This window comes from Lissotriton helveticus, chromosome 6 (genome assembly GCF_964261635.1).
Source record: "Lissotriton helveticus chromosome 6, aLisHel1.1, whole genome shotgun sequence".
NCBI lineage: Eukaryota > Metazoa > Chordata > Amphibia > Caudata > Salamandridae > Lissotriton > Lissotriton helveticus.
The window spans coordinates 458,690,099-458,709,257 of NC_136067.1; the positions used below are offsets into that span (position 1 = coordinate 458,690,099).

Genomic DNA, 19,159 nt, shown 5'->3' on the forward strand with positions numbered 1-19,159 from the left:
GTATTAAGGCTGACATACTCGATAGGGGTGTCCGGAATCAGTTTGGACACCAAGCCCGCAGTGTATGTTGTCGAAATGCACAGATCCTATATAGGTTTATAGGAACTACACGACAATGCAGATGTCGTACTTTTCCACTGTAGAGACTGCTCCGGTCTATGGATTAAATAGAGTAAGTAATAATTAATATTACTATGAGACTGCAGTGTGATCACAGGGCAGGAGCTGAGATACCTGTGGAACAATGTGAAGATTCGGGACCTTGGTCTTAGTGATCCAGTAGGGATAGAGCAGCAATAAATAAACTAAGTAATCTAATCAATAAATACACAAATATACTTCTTTCCAAAATTAGTCACATCTCCCTATTTAAGATGATTATAATGCAGATGTTTCTATAACGCTTCCGTTTCCTTGCCATATGACTGGCAACACAATTGTTCACTAGAATTAAATCTTTCTGTCTTGAATTAGTGAGGACATCGGTTGCTCGAGGAAGGAGTGGGAGACATTAGTGCAGTGTAGTGAAGAGAGGGTTTCAGCCCTAAACCTTCCAGCATTTTACTTAGTATCACAGATGCTCTTTCCATCTGGGTCACACAGTAGTGGTGTCTCCCACAGGTTTACACTGAGCATTCACTGATCATCATGACAGAGGAAGATGGGGAAATATTTGGCAAAACCCAAACATTGTTATTGCAGTTAAATACATGGTTCCTGAACAGAATGCCTGGAAGTAGCATGCTCGCTTTCTTAAACGGGTATAAAAAGTTATTGGTCAGGCTTGTTATGTGGATTTTTAAAGAAATTATTGTTTTGTGACCTTGGAGGAGGTCAAGTAAGGGGGCTTGCATCTGCACCAGATATGATTATATATGTTAGAATAGAGCTGAATATAGCTTTTCTACAGCAGTGAATTCCATCCTAACTCTATACTCTCACCATATAAAACTTTAAAGACAATATGCATGAGAAGAGCAGGTTATTCACAAATTTGTACAAGGAAGCTAGAAACATGATGGGTGTGGCTGGCTCATAGGCATGGCAGGTATGAGAGATAGCTGTCACTATGGGCCTGATTCCGAGTTTGGCGGTCTGATTGACCTCTAAGCCCGCAGTGGCGGTGCGGCTACTAAGGGAGCCCTACAGGTCCCCCTGTTGCCTCTAGGCCAGGGAATAAATGCAGGAAGACACATGGTAATGGCCCCTCTGTCCGTATGTTCCCCCTGTTCCATCACGGCATGGACTTCAGAATCCATGCCATGCTGAAACACGCTGTGGCATCCCATGGTGCTGTCTTTCTAAGGCTCACATACGAGCCTTTGAAAGGTACCACCATGGGACCGCAGCCGCAGGAGTGCCTGATCTGTATTCCAATCGAATACGGTGGGACTTCAGACTACAGGTTTGGTAGTCTTGGAGCGGGGCACTGGCATGGTGGCCTGCTCCAAGACCACCAAACTCATAATCAGGCCCTATGTCTTTATCAATTGAGGACTGGACATACTTGTACTTTATTTATTTATTTATTTTAGAAGTTTTATATAGCGCTGCCCTAACCCGAGGGTTTTGGAGCACTTTACAGAGGATACATTGCAGAGACAACAAACTATACAAGAGAACAAGACCATAATAATGCATGGCGATGTTGAGGGGTCAGCTTCGTAATCAAGGGAGCATCTGTTTTGCAGTCTCACGGTCATGATGATGGAGCGGTGCGAGGTGTCTGTTACCCCACTCTGAGTGCCCCTTTTGACTCCCTAGGGGACGATTGAGGAACAGGATTTTGAGTTGGCTTTTGAATTTTACAAAGGAGGGAATGGTTCTGATGTGAGGGGGAATGGAGTTCCAGATTTTGGGCGCCTTTCCGGCGAAGAAACGAGCCTCAGTTTTTTGTTTTTGAGTTTTTGGGGGAATGAGTAGGAGGGAGTTTGAGCTTCTGAGGTTCCTGGCCTGACCGGCTTTTTTGAGTTTGGCTGCCAGGTATTCGGGTTTGCCGGTATGTAGGGCTTTATGAGTGAGGCAAGCTATTCTGAACTGATCCTCATTTCAACTGGGAGCCACTTAAGTTCACTGAGTACAGAGAGATGTGGTCACATTTCTTGATTCCTGTGACCATTTGGGTGCCACATTCAGAATTGTTTTGATGGGAGCTAGGTGAGACTTTGCAATTCCTGAGAGGACTGCGTTCCCATAGTCCTGTCTTGACAGTACCAGTTTTTGAGTGGCCTGTTTGAGATCACCAGGCAGAATGAAGGGTTTTATTTTGTTCAGAAGTTTAAGGTTAAGGAAGGCGCTCTTTGCCGAATTCTTGATGTGTCTGGTCATGTTTAGTTTCGAGTCTATTGTGATGTGTAGTGATTTGACAGAGTCAGCTAGGGTGAGATTTCCGTTGAGCGCATCTACGGCCTTTAGCTATTCAGCAATTTGAGGGTTCTCCTCCTTGTTCGAAATGATAATTATCTCGGTTTTGTCTGGGTTTAGTTTAAGGTGATTCGAAGACAGCCAGTGTTGGACATCTATCAGTACGTCATTTAGTCTTTGAATATCACTGAGGGAGGAGGTTTCCAGATATATCTGAGTATCTTCTGCGGATGTTGCCTGCTCTGAGTAGTTTGGTGAGAGGTTCCATGTAGATGTTAAAGAGTTGCGGGGAGAGCACTGAGCCTTGAGAGACTCCCTTGTTGAAAGGGTAAGAGACAGAAGCAAAGTTTTTATTTTTTATTTTTTTAGTCCGATTGTGTAGGAATGAGGAAAACCATTGGAGGACCGCCTCATCAAGAACGTCTCTTTCTTGGAGAACCCTAATGAGGAGTTTGTGGTCTACTGTGTCAAATGCTGCCGATAGGTCAAGGAAAATGAGGAGGCAGCATTGATCAGAGTCTAGTGAGTAGTGGATATCATCGGTTTCTGTGCTACAGCCTTTTCTGAAGCCATATTGGTGGGAGTCCAAGAGATTGATGTTATCCAGGTGTTGGGTAAGCTGTTGGAGTACGCACTTTTCTAGGATTTTGGACAGAAGTGGAAGGTTAGATACAGGTCTAAAGTTATTCAAATCCATCGTGTCAAGGCCAGGGTTTTTCAACAGGGGTATGACTTGACCTACTTTAAGGCTGTCTGGAACTTCTCAATTTTTCATGAAGCTGTTTATTATCGTACACCAAAGTGGTGTTAGGGAGTGCTTCAGTTTTTTGGTTAGTATGGGTGGAATGGGGTCAATTACTTGAGAAGAGGGTTTGGAAGTGGAGATCACAGTAATTATCTCATGTTCCTGAATGGGGCAGAAGCTTAGCCAAGAATTGGAGGAGGGGCATGGAGCGACAACGACCGCCCCGGGCGTGGTGCTCATAGCGGGTCGAGTGTTAATGGTGTCCAGAGAGAGTCAGATCTTAGTGATCTTGTTGTTAAAGAAGTTGGCGAAGTTGTCACAAAGTTCGTTGGACGCCTGAATTGAGGAGGTCACAGGCCTGGAGGTTTGTTGACTGATGATGCTATAGAGCTCTCTGGGTCTATTTTTTTTGTGCGGTCCAGCGCAGAGCAAAAAAACATGGATTTCTTGTTCATGATGTGACTGTTGTATTTCCTGCGGGATGTTTTGAGTTGTTCGTGGAGAGAGGAGGTATGGAATTTCCTCCAGCTTCTTTCTATGGCTCTTAGGTTTCTCCTTTCGGCATTAGAGTCAGTGATGAACCAAGACCTGGATGGAATGGCTCTGCTTTTTTTCAACTTTCGGGGAGCGAGTTGGTCCAGCATAGTACCTAGGTTAGAGTTGTACCGCTTAGTGAGTTCGGTAGTGGAGAGGTGGTCGTTGGGTCAGGGCTGGAGTGAGCTTATCCTTTCTTCGAGGACTTCCATGGGTATCTGAGAGAGGTTTCTGACCCATTTGGGGGGTCTTGCAACGGTGGTTGAGAGAGAATTTGTTGGTTGATATTGAATAGGATCAAGTGGTGGTCCGACCAGTCCACGGGGAGTACGTGCTCGATCGAGATTGCGTCTCGTTTGGCGATGATGGCATCTAAGGTAGCTCCTTTGTAGTGCATCTCCTCTATGCAATGTTGGGTTAAATTATTGTCAACGAGGAGATTGGGTAGCATTTGAATTAGCAGATTATGTGTTTTATTCCATCGCAGGTTAAGATCACCAATAATTAAGGTGTTGGAGTCTCTAAGAGCACAGTGAAAAATCAGGTCTGATAGTTGTTCCCCAAATGCTGAGGTGTTGCCCGGTGGACGATATAAAAGGTGACATAGCAGTGTTCCATTATCTTTGGTCTTTCAGTCTAAGGGTGTCTCGTACAACTACAGGCTTTAGTTGCTTAATTTCAAATACTTACACCAAATATAACCAATGCCCCTGATGCTTAAGGTGATCTTTGGCTTTGCTGACAAATCAGCTCAATGTATGAGCTGTGTGAGTTTTTAATCTGGCCTTCAAAGTCCAACACTGTGTTGCTGTGGTCTGAAACAATATTAACAAAAAGTTGTGAAGTCTCTTGAACCTTTGATTTGCCTACATAACCTGAGGAAACCTTTAATCATTGTAGCTGAACTTAAGTGTGCTGCCAGTCCTAATGGCACAAAGGCTAACATCAAGTGCAATCAAATTTGAGTGTAATTGTAGTTACAAGGGAGAAGGCTGAATGTTGGTTGGAAAATGTAAAATATGATTTGAATTGTTTCATAATGCTCAGTAATGTGGCTTGCGACATGGTCATGGTATTATTAGTATAGAAACCCTACAAGGTAACCTGAAAGATATAAATACACCTTAAAAATTAATTCTGCAGAAATACCAAGTACAACTATTTTTGGAGGATTCAAACTATGATAACAGAGCCATTTACTTGCTTTTGTCCGATGCATTTCTCATTATATCACTAGTGGGAGGGCTAAGTCAGCCAGTGATATAATAACGTTCTGCTAAAATGTATATTGTATTGTTGAATCCTCATTAATTATTTTGTAAGCTATCCCTAAAGTGATTCTAAAGGAGCCTTGCTCAATGTAAACTATTTTTGTGGTAGCCTGCCTGTATCCTTGACTTCACTCCCACTCTCCCCAAATCTGATATCCATGCCTTCAGGGGCTGTCTTTCAGGAATAGTTTATGACAAAGGAAATCTCACCTCTTGTCGTTTCAAAGTTGTTCTTCAGTTACTTTGCAAGGGTTTTTCCATGAATATAAAAGTTTCAGTCCTCATGCACACACAGTGAGCATCCATTAAAACTTTCAGAAACCCCTGTTGATTTTAGCTAGGAATATGTTTTTTCTAGTAACAATAACCTCAGCAAAAAGGATAATAGAGCTTTATTGAATAGGGGAGAACGTGTTCTATTCCTCTGTGCTTTCCTGTGCTAGAGTTTGCTGGCTGCTGTCATTCATGACTTTACAACATTTGTAAGAACTGTTATTTTTCAGATTATCCTGCCTGCTTCAACATGCTGACTCATGTTTTAAAAAGGCATGCAACCATGAGACTAACTAGCTTTGTTTCTGTCCTAAAATTTTGCATTTCCAACAGCCTTTACTTGCTTGTGTTCTGTCTTTACTGTTAGTCCAAATGCAGTGGCGTATAGGAGCGGGGCCAGTCCTGCGTGAGATATCAATACATAAAATTACAATTTGGTAATAGTCTCTGAAATCTCAGAACACTTTACTTGGGTCACGTAGATAAAACGACTTTAGGATCCTGTGTTCAATAATTCGATTTTAGTGTAATTGTTTGTAGTACAAGAAGCTTCAAATCTACATATCTCTGAAAAATGTATTCGCTACTGTACGAAAACAGCAGGGTAAGTCTGAAGGCAATGAGACTTATGCAGAAGGAACTGAAGTGATTTATTACAGCAATATCCCATTATCCCATATGCACTTCATTTGCTTCCTAGGTAAAACAGGCTTTGTAGATTGGATGATAGGATTCACATTGACTAACATTGGCAACTCACTTTCCAGAAACTCTTGTGCAATGTTCAAACTTTGGAATATGGAGAAGCACCATTTGTCCCTGTTGGTGGACATGCTGAAATGGAGGTATCCATCCCTGATGAAGACTAACTGTATGTCAACAGGTGTAATAACCATTTTTTTATTCACCAAATTCTTTCTACTGCTGTGCATTTTTGACACTAATATTCTACAGTGTGCATGGAAACTTTAGCACTTACATTCATGTGAACTCAAAGACTGGCACTCTGAAAGGAAGACTACACCAGTAAGGGAACACTAGTGTAATCGTACATCTAGCAACACAGAGCCTCAGGCAGCAACTGCTGACCTGAGAACCCAGATGACGCTCCACATTCTCACATTCCAGCATGAGGCAAGAGCTGAGCCAAGAGCTGAGCCCACACAACACAAACTCCACATATCCCCTTCCCTTATAATAAAAGAAAACTAAAGCATAATACAACAATCTGCTGAGCACCATAGGAAAAGATTGCAAAAGAAAAGAAGCAGATGAGAAATCCAATAGCCCCACAGAAAATGAGACACAAATTCACAGGAAACAGGAAATTCACTATTCAAAATGCATGAAAAAACACAATCACTAAACAAACAGTCTAATAGTACATCATGAATTCATCAAATCTCATAGGTACACATTTCCTCCTTGGAGAACTGACGCTATTTCCGTTCTTGTCCCTGCACCAACCGTCCATCGACACATCTGCACCCATTTTTCTACACACAAAGTCAGCCTTGGAACCAGATACCACCACAACCATACTCTTGCTGCACACTTTACCATTCTCCAACACCACCACACAATCCTTGACCTGCCTCACTACCATAGGCGAGGAAAACGTAGATTGTCATTTCTCACATGTTAAGGTATTACAACTCTCACAAGATCACCAACCCTCACTTCAACCTCTCTCTCACGACAATCACTTGGCACAACATTTATCATGTACATGCCTGCACACATCCAACACCTTTCCTACCTTCTCACAGTCAAAGGTTTTCCTCGCCATCCACTCCCTGTTAAACTGGGTACACGTCACCCTGCGACTTAACAAGGAAAATGCGAAGAGATGCTCTTCCACCACTGGCAGTCTTGAAGAGTTCAACCAATGGCTTGTGATCGGTATGTATAATGAACTGATTGCCCCACACAAAATTCCTAAAGTAGTGTACCTCCCACCACAAACCTATTGCTTCTTTTTCTATTGTGGAATAGGTTGATTCAGCACCACAAAGTGTCCTAGACTCAAAAGCAATGATCTCCTCCTTGCCATTATCTCTTCTCTACATCAAAACTGCACCCAACCCATGGTTGCTGGCATCAGTACTAATAAGACATGTATCATGGGTGTCGAACAGTTTGAGGGGTTGCGCAGTCACGATCTCCTCCTTTATCAAGTCAAAAAACACTCTGGCATATGACACACCCTTTTTTTTAATTCATGCAAACACACAGACTTGCTTGAAAGATTTCCCACACACTTGGCATAGTACTCAATCAATCCTAGAAACAACCTAAGTTGATCCTTATTACTAGGGACAGATGCATTCTCAATAGCCCTCAACAGATTTAACTTTGGCTCAATTACCTTACTTGAAAAATGATGCCCAAGATACTCCATGCCATCACAGCAAAAGGTACACCTACCTTTCTACAAAGCCAAACCAGACGCATTCTAGACTTTCAACACCTTCTCCAATCTGTCATTGTGTTCAGAATTATTACTTCCATAGATTAAAATATCATCTTGGAAGCATAACACTCCACACATGTCCTTGAACAGATTGTTCATGAGCCTCTGGAAAACAGGCAAAGCCAAATGACATCCATCTATAATGAAAAGCTCCATCAGGGGTGACAAAAGAAATCAAACATCTCGACTCCTCGCAAACATCCCCCTGATGGTAAGCTGCCCACATATGTAGGCTATCTGGATTTAGGTTTAAACCTATAATAATTGATAAAACCCCACCGAAAGGAAAATAGCCATCACTGGTGTAAACATATAAATACTGAAAAAACACCTTTGCAACCACAAATTAAGTGCCATTCAAAGAAAGGGAAAAATGAGTGAAAGAGTCGTTTTTATTTCTTCCTGATGGGGCCCATGCAATGTAACTTTGTTATACAAGGTAGCATCAAGAAAGCCTGGGCTGCTTGAGCTTTGTTGTTTAGGGATGTCACTAAAACATTGTCTCTTATCCCTTCTGCTTTTTTCAATTTTGTGGTCTTAGGTCTAAATATGTAGTGTTCAGAAGCATGTTTTGGGTCCTATTTAGTTATTTTATAAACTGTAGAAAATCAGGAAATCTCAAAATCATATTTGATATTTTGGCTACATTTGATTTCACTGATAAGAAAAATGTCTGCTTTCATAAGAATCTTTCCTAATATGTACCATCACATTTACCAACAGACAGAGAATGGGTGAAATCCTTTGATTCTAGCGAGTCAGTATTAATTGTAAGTGAATTGTCAAACACCCCAGGCTTTAAATATTCAATGCAAGATGAAGTGACCAGTATATGCTAAAAGAATGTTGTCACCAAGCATCTGAGATAGTGGTGAAAACATGACACCAGATGTTTGGTAAACATGGAACGCAGTGTCACTTGGAATGCTGCTGAAAAAAGTTCCTACCAAGTTCATTAAAGATTGGAGTGATATTGTTTTTATTTGCAGTAAATCAGCTATGTATGTAAAAAAGTTGTATGGTGGCCTGTCAAAATTGAAACTTAGCTGAAGTGCCTTCGGATAAGAGATCTTGGTGCCTTGCTAGATGGTATGCTGAAAGCATCTTTACAATCTTCAGAGTTAATAAAGAATGCTATTGACTTTGAAGTCCATTGTGGTGCAGTGAAAAATGTATTTGGACCTCATATACCCTGTGCACATGCTATCTAGACACATACACTATCAGTGCAGAAAGCAAGCAATCATTAAAATTAAATTATAATTCCATAAACACTAGAAAAGCACTGTTTCTGTCGTTTGCAATGGCGCGAAAATGTGTAACCACTGATAACCACAGTTTTTTTTAAGGTATTGAAAAAACTGAAAAAACCCCACCAGAATTTAACAAAAATAGAAACTGAAAACAGGAAAGCCTACACATATGTAAGGTCGTAAATACCGCAGCACCCTTTAATGTGGATAACCACTCATTGATATTAGGAAGGGGTTGGCGATCAACCCAAATGTTAGCATTCTAGTTGCGCAGGTCCACAAACAATCTCAAAGATTTGTCGGATTTGTGTGCTAAAACCACCGGAGCCAATCCTTCAGACCCTGCAATTGGGTCGTTAATGGTAGATTTCCACAACTTATCCAACTCTTAACTTGTGTTCATTTCTCATATTGAGAGGAACATGACTCACCTAGTGCACCTTGCATAATGCATCATCCTTTACAATAATGCAGTGTTTGAACCCTCTGAGTTTACCAAGAGCATCTGTGAAAACACAGGCTACTTCACTAACCATTTACATTCATCTATATCACATACCGCATTGCTACATATATCCAATAGCTATTGTCTGGATAAGACCAAATCAGGATGATTGGGGTCCAGGATTATGTCCAAATTTCCCTGTTCATTCCACCCAAATAAGTTTAACCTGCTAATGATCTCATCCTTAAGCTCATGATAGTTGCATTTTATAGCCAGGGACTCTAATGCAGCTACAAAATCATTAATATGTTCATCAGGAGCCTGGTAATGCTGCAAGAACTTTTCGTTCTAACACCACATTTTCCTTGGGGTTAATTATCTTATTAAGAGTATGCACCACAGAAGCATAGTCATTTTCACTTCACCATCTCTGTCCTCCCCAGTGCCTGCATGCAACAATACTGTTTCAACAGTCAACGTCTTGAGAATACTCCTTTCTTCTGCACCTAACCTAAATTGTACACCAACAGAGCTCCTTTCTTTTTTTACATAACTGTATTCCCATTAATGGCCTCCAGAAAGGCTACAAATGCCTCATGCCAACATTCCCAGTTCAACATTGGAGTACCTGTAACGGATACAAATATGGGAGGTGGAGAGATCTTCTCTAGGATGCCAAACAGTTTCTTTTAGGGTTGCTGCTAAAACACTGTGGCCAAAAATCGGACAATATAATGTTCAAATAACTACGCACAAGGGGTGCCTGTCTCTGTTTACCTTACTTTGGAAAAGCTGATTTGCTGTATTAGCTGCATCGCACGCAACTCCCACTAACTCAAATCTTTTCCTGTGTAGCGCGTGGTTCTACACAGTGTTCTCCTCATAAGAATGCCAAATTCGACATGAGGTGTACCTGTTACTCTGCATTTCGATTTACTGGGGCACGCAAATGCCGAAACTCCAGACAAATTCACGATTCCCAATTGAAAATGGTGGTGGACGTTGACCTGCAACATCATATGCGACGCGCACATTGAGGTTCCAGCCCTGCCCAATCCAAAATGGTGGTGGTCGTCGTCATGATAACGTCCACGCTGGAGTACAGCGCTCGCGACCAGGTGCGCTCACGATCAGGAGTGGCCAAATTCTCCCCAAATCCTCTACGCCGCACCCGGGAACACCAACCTGATTAGCAGGCTGACACCAACCACTTAGACAATCAGGCGATGCCCCTCTCAAGTAGCTTGCACCACCTAAAATGCCAGGAATACGCCAGGGGCACGGGTGCACAGGAACACAGGAATGCAGTCCAGGCAGTTCCTTCACATGTGGGTACCTCAATGTTGCTGCTTGTCACCAATGAAAGGAAGTCATACCAGTAATGAGAACACCAGTTTAATCGTACATCTGGCAACACCGAGCCTCATGCAGCATCTGCCGGCCTGAGAGCCCTGATGACGCTCCACATTCTCACATTCCAGCATGAGGTTTGAGCTGAGCCTACCCAACACAAACCCCCAAAACTAATTTTGGTGAAACAAGTTCTAAAATACTTATTTCTCTGGTTTGTAATTTCTTTTTTTCAAGACCACACTGCTCATACTGGACATCAGAATTGGAGTGCAACTATATGCCCCCTTTCATTCACCAACAGGATCACCTTTAAAAGGGCACACAGAAGCTTGCAGATTTCACATCATAAAAAGAGTTTGTCCTCCCCATAACTGTGTTCATTTACCTGAAGTCTGTTCAATGTGGTTGTGAATCGGTTTATTATGAGGTTTGAATGATTCAATCTTTACAGACACATTTAATATTTTATAAGATGGTGGTTCTCGATATTATGAATAGGGTAATTCTGGCATCTTTCTGTTTAGAGCAGTCTCTGTAGGTGCAGAAATAATATGGTATTTCTGCACCCCAGAAACACTATTGTGGTTTCACCCATGGCTGGTTTGTATGCTACACTCTTATTTCAGCCAGCACCTGGTTTGACTGCATAAGTACCTCGAGATCTGATCTTCCTAGTAATCACTCAACCCAAGTGGTCTTATAAATGTGTTGCTACATCCTCTAGGCAGTGTAGGAAGCCAAATACGCTCCTTGCTTCAGTTGGCAGGCAGGTGTACTAACATAAGGCATACATTTTGACTGGGTCCTAGCTTCCTACTAGTTTCACATAAGTACTATCTCTCTGGAGCTGGTACCTCATATTTATGGGTTTTGCCGAAGCTGGGCAACACCCGCTCAGAGAGTTATGTGTGAAATATAGCTCATTACATTGTTTGTTCCCTGCCAGGACAAAGTAAAGGGGAAAAGTAGAATGCAGTAACTGCTGCCCTGTTTGAAAAGTGATGATCTGTAGTGGTTGGTATGGAGAGGAACTGCCACCGTTTGAGAAGATTACAGAGTCAGGGATTTACTGAATGAGAGAGTCTGTCCTGAAGCACACCTGACTTGGATTGATAGTGAAACAATAGCACCTTCATCTTGAGACCTCCCAGTGCCACCAGAAAACTGCTACTGTTAGTGAGTTCTCTTCTAGGATCTGCTTGTTGTTTTTATGTTGTGCGGGGCTAGTGAATCACAAAACAAAACCATTGGTGCTACCCTCCTATGCCTTATTGGTCCCGAGTTCTCATCAATACCGATTTTGGTGTGACCCTAAACCTAACCAGGGTTCTTCTTGTTCCAGCTGCATGCCATCTTATATAGTGGCTGCCCCTGTCTTGAGGTTGTCACTCTTGCCCAAGGTTTTGACCACAGCTGACCTGGTCTAATGTAGAGAATTCTAAGGCTTATACCACATGCTCATACCCTATTTTCCAGGATATGTTGGTACCCTGAGCTACGGTGGAGATAAATTTGATGCAACTGTTACTCTTATTTTTTCCATGGAAAAACACATTACAGCCTCTGACACTTTAAACATAAACATGTCAGAAAGACATGTGAATACAAACCATGCCTAATTTCCTTTCCTCTAGCCAAATAGGAATCACGTTTCCATTGGCCTGGGATCCTCAATTCTCTTTCATATGATGGTTTTGATTGGTTTGACATTGGGCACTGCAATATTGTCTCAGTGAGCTGCCTTTTTTAACTACAGATCTCAGAGCAGGTAGGACAGACTTCAGAGGTAAATTGGCCACTTTGTACTCCGACATTTCCTGACTCGTGTCTACCATCCATTGACTAGTACTTGAACTGTCAGAAATAGAGCCAAAGGTTGCCAAAGTGTTTGTGGTCCATCTTCCACATGGAATAGTCTATTAGTGCCAGTGTTAGCATGTTGGCTCATAAGGGCTTCAATAGCATTTTTGAGTCATCACTTAACTCCACAGGGGGAAAATAGAACCTGCTTTATTTTGGAACAACTTATTTTAACCTTTCTATGCCATAAAAACGTATTTATACAAATGACAAGGCTGACTAGGATTCGAATTTAATGAGTGTTACTGCTGTGCCTTACTGCATCTGAATTCCGAACTTGCTGTCACTTCCAGGAATAAAGTTTTCACCCAAACTATCCTTTAAGTTCAGCTTGATTACCTACATTTTGTATATACAAATGATTGTCCGGGGTTCAAATTAGCTTCCGCCAGTCCACCATACCAATAAGAGACTTGGGCTTTGTGTTCTTTCATGTATGTATTGTTGCTATTAGTATTCTGTAGAGTGGTGTAAAGAAAAATTATGCCACCTCCCTGCCGCAGAATGTGATAAGGGGACCCTGAGTCTCCAGTGTCCCACAAATATTCACAGGCTTTGGCTGGATGGAGCCCCCATTAAGCGATGGGGATCCCCTGAAGCGATAGTGCCCCCCTGAAGCGATGGTGCCCCTCTTGTCCACAGGGGCTAGTGCTACGCCCCCGATTCTGTCCTAAATTTATGTTTGATTGGATATTAAACAATGTTTCAGTTCTGCTTGTTTGACCTCCTAACAAACGTATCATATCGATTAATCTTCCTTTCAAAATCAAACTCTTACTAGGAATTTTAAACATTTTCCCAGTACACAGCATAAAGACCACCCCACACCTCTCTTGGAGAGTCATGTTTTAGTGGATGGAGAGAAATCCCAATAAACTTGGCATGCAGCGCGCTCATTTTACATCATGCACATGAACCCGAAAACCTTCTGCCAAATGTTTCTGAAATACTGATAATTAGAATATGTGCACGTTTTCATATTGCATCTCAGGGTAAATGAAAACAGGTGAGCGTGATAAAGAGGCCTGGCAGGGATCTTTCTCTATTGTTCAGGGCATTCTCTTCATTATTTTTAGTATGAATCTGTTTTCCATTGTAATTTCCCCTTAAAATCTGCCGAGGTGACTTCTTGTTCGCCGAAGACCGATGGAGGGTGGTGCACTGTAGTTCTGGTCGTTGAATAAGTACGCTTTACCACAGCTACTTTGCAGCTTCTCCAGAGTGTAGGGAAATCTTGCGAGAGAGGAGAAAAAGAGGTGATGATTGTTGTTGCTCTTAAGGTTGCTGTGAAAAAACTCTTTCTACAAGGAGCCTTTTATATACGGTTTTAGTGAACAACGTCCTGTTTCCTATACCGAAAGAGAGAAGGAATGCTTTTTTAACAGAGATCATGTATCTCCATTGGTCTGCATAGATCAGGTTTGTGTGCATGCTTTATTATGTTCCTACGGCTTTCCTGGTGCAATGGATTACTAAATGGAAAGCGGGGTTGGTCAGATTGTGACTTTGCACTAGTTGAATTTTGATGACAATTTCCCCACATTCGAATTCATCCAAACGTCTGGGATTGGTGGACTTTTTGGGGAGGAGAGACGTTCCGATTGGTTGTTAAATGAGTGGCATAACTTTCTAGAATCTCTGCCAATTGATCACATTTAGATCACCCTTTATGTCAACCTCTGTTGTCTGGGAGAATCTCGTGGTTTGTTGGCAGGGCTATAAATATTTGACATACTCGAGCTGCCTTGGGATGCACAGCGTGTGCACTCGATTACTCTTTTTCCCCCCATTTTGATCTCACTTGATTTCCTGTGCACGGTGTGCAAGGCCTGCATTGTTTGGAGGACTGTGCCAGTGGACAAGGTGTTAGGCATGTGACATATGTTGCAATGTGAATTCTTCAAAATTCGCCACAATGTAATCAAGGACATAGATTAGATGTACAAACATGCTTTTATACCCGGCATCTCTGTGCACCAAGCAAACAAGAATCTGAGAATCGAATGGAAAAAAGAAACAAAATGTTTTAATGACACTCTTAATCATACACAATGCAGGCTAATCTTAGACCATTTCCCTTCTGTTGCCTTCTATAACAAGGCCACATTGACCTCTTTAGCAAAAAAACACAAATATTACATGACTATCGCTCACACATCATTGTCTTTGGATGGCATTATTGTTTATTTTAAAACTCACAAAGTATGTAAATCTTCCTCCTCTGCTTTGGTGGAGGAATGCGGAACAGCACTGCAGAGCAGGGAATCCTATGTTTTATCAGTGTTTGACTGTTTACTCTAGTAAGGTCTAGTTAGCTTTTGGCGGGGTTTAGTGCCATTTATAGCTTCAAACCAAAAGCAAGAAACATTAGGCAAATAATTCTGAATCCTAGATTCTATGCCATGCACTATGTTGATCACTCTTGCTAACGTCTAATTCCCACATCTTACAGGCGCATTCACAGGCTTTGGACGAGTGTGGATGTTTGTAGGTTTTTAAGTGTGTGTCATTAAACCGCCTACTTTTTTGAATATGTAAAAAATAGAGGGTTTGAAAGTTGAATTTCTTGCTCAGTTCTGTGCTAATGCACTTTTTTCAGGCCACTACCTGCTTTCTTAAGAGAACAATTCACTTTCATTGTTTTGAGTTAATAAAAACCGTCACAATATTACCAAATACTTAAATATGATAACACTTTTTAAATTCAATAGGTTATATGTTTTTGCCAGTTGTCCTAGAAATTTCCATTTCCTCTACTGTCCTTGGATTTATATTGATAATAATATTTGCAATCAACAGGCTAAAATATAAAAATGTAATGTAGTACATAGTCCTTTAGGTTTATATTAGGCGCTTGGCATTGAAGTGTCATCTCTTTTACTGCCAAGGAGTGATTAAAGTGCCGTTGTGCAGATGCATATCATTAGTACATTACTTCTAATTGTACAAAACAATACTGCGTAATAGACACCAACTAGCAAGTCTAAAACTACTTAACATTTCTTGAAATGCTGACTTTTCCTTAGTTTTTATGTTTTGTGCTTTACAATATTTATCATCTCTTGGGCTACTTAAAGGTAATTGAAGTGCTATTGTGCGCATGCATGTCAAATCAATGTATTGCTTCTAATTGTGTAAAATACTACACAACCAGATATCCACTAGCAAGTCTAAAACCACTTAGAAGATCTTGAAATGCTAAATGTCATGGCCATTTAGTTCATTTATCGTTGATGCAGTTGTGCCATTATTTTCACCCAGGATAGCCTACTGTTTATGCTATGTCCAGTGGGCTCTGTTTTTAAGTAAATTACTATGCAATGTCAACATGTTCAAGAATTTGCAGTGGATCTGGGGGTTGGTAAGTTCTAGACTCCATTATGGTCGTCAGAAAAGTTTGGATGATTAAAAATGTGCTTAAACAGTAAAATGCGGGCTCCCTTTAGAGCAGGACAGATGCACATCAGGCGTAAGATATCTTCCTTTAGGGCGCCACATAGTCTGCATGATATTAATCCTTTATGTCTCCATGCGCCTTGGTCAGCCAGGGATGGCAAGACCCCTAGCCGAATAGCCATCAGCTTCTTTAGACAAGCTGAATATTTGTATCCAGATATGATGCTGGCTGTAAAGTGTTGTATGTTTGTATTACCATCCAGACATGTGACCCAGCAGTGAATTTGTTCTTATCATCTGTGAGGGAGTACATTTTGGCTGCTTTATTGATGGCACGACAAAGTTGGATGCAATAGATTTAAGACCCATAAATCAGTTGTATTTGTTATTACCATGGACACCCACAAATATTTGCTGTAATTAGAGTGTGCGTCATTCCTCAGAGACTACCATAGAGCACTAACCAAAGGGCTAGTTTGATTAATTAATATTTTGTGCCAAGTTTTAAAAGTGCTTTGATTTGTTGTGTTAGCCTGAATTTGGGATGGACTTGCGCGGGTGAGGCGTTCTGTAGAAACCCAAAATCTCAATTGTAGATGCTTGTTTGGAGTTCACCAGGCATCTTCGCCGTGCATAACCACACTTGCATAAGCCAGTTTTGGATATCATTTTGCAGTAATAATAGCTAGCAGTGGCTGAAAGGAAGGTCCATCCAATTCTTGACAAGAGTACAAAAGGTGTAAGTCAATGCATTATGTTTTCTTACCATATACTGTTTGTGTCTGGAAAAAACATTTCTTGTCAAAGTAAAAGTCCAGATACTTACACTTGTTGACCTCTTCTAGGCTTACATCTCCTAGCTTGTTATTGAGGGGGGGTTGGGTCTGTTCCATATTAGCATTGTTTTTGTCTTAGTTGCGTTTATTTCTAATTTATTGCCCTTAACATATTCCGCAAGTTCTTTAATTAAACTTTGGAGTCCTACCCTTGTATGATTCAACGGCACAATGTCATCAGCATATGAAAGGTGTGTCAGGTTTAGTGGTTCTAGTCTCGGTGGATGTGAGTTTACCTTATCAAGCCGGGGCGATAGATCAGCCATAAAAAGGTTAAATTGGTGTGGGGCAAGAACACACCCTTGTTTGAGGCCGATGGCTGTGGGTACTTGCCTGGACAGTCTTATTCCGCCCGCCACCTTAATTTGAACCCATAAATCGGTGTATAATAGTTCAATGGCTCGTAAGTTTTTTTTTTTCTTGGAGGTCCCACTGCCATAGTTTTCAGGGCTCCATTAACTTGATCGAAAGCTGCTTTTAGGTCTTTAAAACATAAAAGCTGTTTTTTCTTCAAGCGTTTACATTTCTCAGCGATTGTTGCTACTGATAGCATATTGATGGTGGTACCATAACCTTTCCGGAACACTGTCTGGTGGAATGAAATCAGGTTGTTAGTGTTAGAACATTCAATTACGTCTTTCAAAACTAGTAAGGCATAATATTTGGCTTCCGAGTTGATGAGCCCAATATTTCGGATGTAGCTTTAACGTAGCTTGCAGGATGCCATTGGGGCTTGGCACCTCATCGCTTTGACAATCCATGATCACTTTTACCACTCTAGTTGATGTGCAGTTTGAGCATGCTAGTGCAGTTCGCATCCTACACAATGACCATATAGATGGATCCTTTACACCATTTATCTCAACAGCTTTGCATTTTTCGTGCTCTAGGGAGCACTCTTGATTAGCAACGGTCTTCATCAAATAATCATCCCAATCCTTTTCCACTCAAGGGATGGCGAAGACAGCGAAGATAGCAGAGAATCGAAAGAAGATGCATCGGGGAACACATAACTACATTTACTATAGTCCTTAGGGGCGATACCGCTGGTGTGTGAGTAGTGTGCGACCCCACCCCCAATTGTAATGTTAAAGCTCAATCGAGCAGTTGGCTGACGAGCCTGGGACCCCGCACCTACGCGCCTGAGTGGTACTAAACCTGGCAGATATTTGGCAGCCACCGGCAACCCCAGAACACGGCCTATCCCTGCTGACGAGGGGTGATACCCCGAAACGCGTGTCCAGGGATGGCGAAGATAGCAGAGAATCGAAAGAAGATGCATCGCGGAACACGTAACTACATTTACTATAGTCCTTAGGGGCGATACCGCTGGTGTGTGAGTAGTGTGCGACCCCACCCCCAATTGTAAGGTTAAAGCTCCCTCGAGCAGTTGGCTGACGAGCCTGGGACCCCGCACCTACGTGCCTGAGTGGTACTAAACCTGGCAGATATTTGTCAGCCACCGGCAACCCCAGAACACGGCCTATCCCTGCTGACGAGGGATGATACCCCGAAACACGTGTCCAGGAATGGCGAAGACAGCGAAGATAGCAGAGAATCGAAAGAAGATGCATCGCGGAACACGTAACTACATTTACTATAGTCCTTAGGGGCGATACTGCTGGTGTGTGAGTAGTGTGCGACCCCTGCTGGTGTGTGAGTAGTGTGCGACCCCACCCCCAATTGTAATGTTAAAGCTCCCTCGAGCAGTTGGCTGACGAGCCTGGGACCCCGCACCTACGCGCCTGAGTGGTACAAAACCTGGCAGATATTTGGCAGCCACCGGCAACCCCAGAACACGGCCTATCCCTGCTGACGAGGGGTGATACCCCGAAACACGTGTCCAGGGATGGCGAAGACAGCAAAGATAGCAGAGAATCGAAAGAAGATGCATCGCGGAACACGTAACTACATTTACTATAGTCCTTAGAGGCGATACCGCTGGTGTGTGAGTAGTGTGCGACCCCACCCCCAATTGTAATGTTAAAGCTCCCTCGAGCAGTTGGCTGACGAGCCTGGGACCCCGCACCTACGCGCCTGAGTGGTACTAAACCTGGCAGATATTTGGCAGCCACCGGCAACCTCAGAACACGGCCTATCCCTGCTGACGAGGGGTGATACCCCGAAACACGTGTCCAGGCATGGCGAAGACAGCGAAGATAGCAGAGAATCGAAAGAAGATGCATCGCGGAACTCGTAACTACATTTACTATAGTCCTTAGGGGCGATACCGCTGGTGTGTGAGTAGTGTGCGACCCCACCCCCAATTGTAATGTTAAAGCTCCCTCGAGCAGTTGGCTGACGAGCCTGGGACCCCGCACCTACGCGCCTGAGTGGTACTAAAACTGGCAGATAT

The 19,159-nt window shown here is 42.3% G+C and overlaps 1 protein-coding gene across 7 annotated transcripts in view; it reads left to right on the plus strand.

The window, feature by feature from the left end:
* ARHGEF10 (Rho guanine nucleotide exchange factor 10) overlaps window positions 1-19,159 on the plus strand; it is a 1,140,991-nt gene that overhangs the window by 119,888 nt on the left and 1,001,944 nt on the right. The window lies entirely within an intron of this gene.